The 4823-nt window shown below is 41.9% G+C and overlaps 1 pseudogene; it reads right to left on the bottom strand.

The window, feature by feature from the left end:
• Positions 1-1777: 1777 nt before the first annotated feature.
• Positions 1778-4565, bottom strand: LOC147880816 (uncharacterized; annotated as a pseudogene).
• Positions 4566-4823: the final 258 nt, after the last annotated feature.

Here is a 4823-nt window from a genome sequence, read left to right as displayed (position 1 = left end):
AGTATCCAATCAGACAAATGTCAATCAAAAGGATTGAAGATAATAAGTTTGTACTACATGGAAGAGCATATGGAGTACGAAAATGAGGATCATGCTCTTCTTTAAGAAAAAATAAAATCTAAACTAAACCACAAATCAAATTATTTTATTTTATTCCCAAATAGAAGAAAACAATTTGACTTTGCCTACTGCAAGGCATTTGGGAATAAAATAAAATAAAACAATCTGGAGCTACACCATCCTGTTGAGTGTATAGCTTGTGCCCTCTACAAAAGCAGAATTTTCATTAATTGTCAACCTTTTCCTGACATTCTTAGCTAGGAAAAATTTTAATGATGGTCCAATGCAGAGGTGGAAGACATCACTTAGAGCTGCAATAGGTTCCTTCGAGGGTATTGTCAATATTTTCATCAATAGCCAGAGCTCACCATCTATCAACCCGCACTTTCACATGTGAATATTAACCATATTAACCTGTAGGTTGTAGCCATTGGCACGCCAAGCATGATGAATTGAAAAACTATGTCCATTGGATTCATCACCATGAAAGATATGGAATGTGTTTTCATTGTGCAAAGCTAGGCTACTAAGGGCACACTCGTGAGTCAATTCCTACACCTCCAGGGGAGGGCAACTTTGGCTAGATTGGATGCATGAGAGAGACATACACTAACACAGGTGTACATAGAGAGACAGAGACATTGATGGGGATGATGATAGATACATAAGGGTGAGGAGGGGGAGGGAGAGCTTGCGAGGTGGTGGCTATGGTAGAGGAGGAGCAGACAATGAGAGATGTCACAAGGGTTAGACGAAGGGGCAAGGGTAGGGAACAAAACGCAAGAAAGTGTGAAGGGATGATGGACCTACTGATATGCTCTTTGCATGGAATTTGTGGCTCCATGACCGAGAGCAAATGATTCGTCCAAGTAATGCACAATACCTTCACCACTTAGCTTCAATTCATGCATGAACATGCTGGTTCACCACTAGATGTGTGAGAAGCATGGATCTATGACATAGTGATGGAATTGATATAATGCCAAAGTGGCGTTCCCTTTTGCTCTCCCACTATATCCCAATCCTTTTCCATGGGGGTTGTAACAAGAAGGAGGAGGATGTATTGGCTTTGGATTTGTATGCTTGGATGTCGTAGTAGTAAGGCATCCAACTGAATGCCCAAACATTCAGTTACACACACACACACACACACCCCCCTATATATGTCGGATAGCTATTGCCCAAATACACTCAATACAATCACAAGAAGAAAGCGAGGAAGCCTTTGGCTTTTATGTGTGAATGCATGAGCAAGGTTTGTCACCAAGTAGCTTTACCTTTGTTGCCATCTTGAAAGCATGTGGCAACACAACTTTGGATACCATTCTCAAATTAGCAAGGCTGCTTTTGAGATCCCATGTTGATACCCAGCGGAGCGAGTCTCTAGTCCATCGTAGATGGGTTAGGTTACTCGTCAGAATAATGGCATAGCAGAGATGAAAGCCAAAAAGAGAGAGTCAAGAACACACGAGCTGAGAAGAAGTGAAAAGGTCGTGCTTTTGGAGTTGTTGCTGTCAACAGTCGGTCAACGGGACGTACAAGTCTTGAGAGCTAGAAGATTGTTTCGGTTCATGAGATGGGATAGACGAGACGAAATTAAAGAAGAGAAAGAAGAAAACACGAGCTGAAAAGAAATGAAAACGTTGTGGTTTTGAAGCTGCTGCTGTGAATAGTCCATGAACGGGGCGTAGAAGTCCTCAGAGCTAGAAAATGGAGTTCATCGTGAAGCAGCTGGGATGCAATCATTCAGAGATACAGTCAATATAACATAGAAACTGTAAGGTTGAAGTCCAATCACGGAGAGGGAGACAGACAAATGAACAGAAACCGTGCTCTGGAACATGCATTTTCTCAGACAAACAAAGAAAAACAGATGACTTTTTATCTCACTCCTTTCGAAATACACAAATGAAGGCGTGGTAGTAGCTCAATAATGGAACAACTTCAAAAGAACAATTGTTCATCTCCGTATCCAACAAGTAGAGATACCATGATAGGCGTATAATTTACTAGCCTCAACATGAAGAAGATTCGATCAGAAGCCCACAAGGTGTATAGTAAACAATTCTAAGTATACTAAACAATTTGAACAACCACCTTCTGCGTGAACTTGTCATGCAACGACTTCAAAAGATTTCTTTAAATCTCTCCTTGCACCCTTGTTAATCGTGGTATTCTTTGTCAGCAGACCTTGCTTGGGAAGCGCAGCAGAACATGCAAGCATCACAAGCGAACTAATGAATGTAGAAGACTTTCCTTCTAGTTTCTCGCCAATCAGTGCATTGGTGGTTCAATACTCTACACATACAAAGAATTACTACAACACACAGGGAATTTCAAGGAAACAAACTGTCGTTTCTATAGAGTGGAGTAGTCACGATTCATCATGGACATGGCATCATCTGTTGTGTCATCTATGTTATTGGTAGAGACTCTTCTCACCATTTCTGCAGTAGATCACACAATCGTTAAACAAAGGTACAAACGAAGAACGTCGAAATGAAAAAGAAATGAAGAAAAAGAAAGTCAAAAAGAAAGAACGTCGATGCACCACAATGGAACATGTTATCATCAATGTCCATTGACTTTGTAGAGACCGGACGACCCATCAAGTTACTGCTTCCCTCACAGTTTGCCATTGCACCTGAAGACAACCAAAACACAAGCGTTGAATGACCTCCAAAGTATGCATCTCGTATTCTTTTATACTACCTTTCGCAAGCAACACCTCCTTGGAATACGTCGTCAGATCTCTATAAAGAGATCAAATACTCTCGATTCTTGTAGCTTAATATGATATTTTTCGCTACCGTTTTGTTGACCTGCACCACACAACAAAGCCTCGAACAAAGAACACCACCCCGAATAGAGAACAATTGCATGCGGGAGAATTGCGAAGGCCATATTGTCGACTGATCGAATCCATGTCAGCAGCAAGTCTATTGCGAGGACAGAACAAAGACTAGTGCAAGGAAAACGGAGAGCTCATCACTAACACAATCCAAAACGGATGAAAAGGCAAGTCTCCATGCAAGGAAGATGGAGCGCCCATGACTGACGAAGAATGATGCATGCGAGACCTTGCATGCAGTAAAGGAGGAGAAGAGACGTGGCTGAACGAAAGACAACCAGACGACACGTGCACTAATCATGGAACAAAGCCAATAACAAGCCCAAAGAATCGATAATTTTTTACAATTTCCTCGATTTTTCATTTCTTGTACACAATCATCGCTAAGGCCTTCCACCGGTCAGGCCAAAAAATCAACAACTTTCTTCACAAAATTCCAATCAGCATGAAACCAAGCCCAACAATTTTCTATTTTTGTCAAAAAAAATTCTATGACATAACATCATTATGTCATTTTGTTGTTATAATCATAAATGAAAATATCAAATTCACATTAAAAGTTCTATTGAGGTTTTCTTTGGCCATAATGGTACATAATCAAGAGCCATGACGAACTAAATTACATAGAAATGCCATGTCGGAAAAGTGGCACATGATAGACATTGCAAAGTGGTTACATATACATGTTGACCACAAAATGTTTGTCAAGACCTAGGCTATGTGTATCCCCTTGCTACTGTGAGCTGGAACCAAGGGGATGTAGTCTCGTAGACTTCAGCCATCATCGTTCTACTATCGCTATTCTCGGATGGAACAAGCATTAGCTCCTTGCTAGGACATCGTCCTGGCTCCACATCTCTCATCAACGAAGGCTCAACACCAAAACCAGGAGTATCTGCAATGGATTGATCATCACACCGGCCGGAATCCTCAGTCTCCGGACTCATAACATCAATTGGGCCAGTCGTACTAGTAACCAATGGTGACCGCCTTAGACTTATTGAAATACCTAAGAGCGGGACACATTGGGCCTCTGATATGGTGATCAATACAAGGTCATGCAAGCGACATGTCACAAGCAAAAAAAATGCAACCGACTTCAGAGGCAGACACAGAAGACGGGGAGATCATGGACCTCCATAGAGCACGTGCACGTGTAGGATCCATGCCCCGCTCCTGATATGGAGTCACCCAAGATGCAGATGGACAGTACTTATCATCTTGCAGCATCTTTACAACCCAACTTATACTTCCAACACATATATGCCTGTTCAAAAATATTGGAGCTAGTAAGACACACACGATTCTTCACATCATCTGCTCCGTAGCGGATGTAAAGATCCATGCCAGACTGTAGATCGTCGGCGCTAACATTCTTGGAGATCGTTTGAAAGTGTGGCTGACCTAAATCCTTCATGCAATATCCAAGCATCCCATGAAAAGTGTGCGAGTTCTTTTGTTTCAGGCTCCTACACATTATAACCCCACCCACAGGACACTTTATATCCCAACCGATATACCTCTGAATCAACTTATTGACACTTTGGATGCTTGTGGCTACAATTCGATAAACCGTCTGCAAATGCAAGTGGTAGAGAACTCCCCCCCTCTCAACCAAACAAAGACCAGCCAGACAAGAGTTTTGCAAGAACATATTTACATGTCCCACCCACCCCTATGGTGACACTAATCTCTAGGACCTTCGTGCTTTCATGTTTTTTGGAATCCAGCTTTCGAGGCCTGCCCCTGCCCCTCTTCACATCTATTGCAAACATAAGATTATAAAAACTGAAAAACAAAAACTGCAGACTGAATAGGGGGGCTATGAGAGAAAAAATTCAATTAGTGAGGGGGAGAAGGGAGGGATAAATTGGGCATAGGGATAATACGCCAAGTATCTCTCTACACCGCC

Source organism: Dipteris shenzhenensis, chromosome 32 (genome assembly GCF_047967505.1).
Source record: "Dipteris shenzhenensis isolate YYH24624 ecotype China chromosome 32, Dip_SZ_1.0, whole genome shotgun sequence".
NCBI lineage: Eukaryota > Viridiplantae > Streptophyta > Polypodiopsida > Gleicheniales > Dipteridaceae > Dipteris > Dipteris shenzhenensis.
This window is presented reverse-complemented; position numbering and strand designations above follow the sequence as displayed.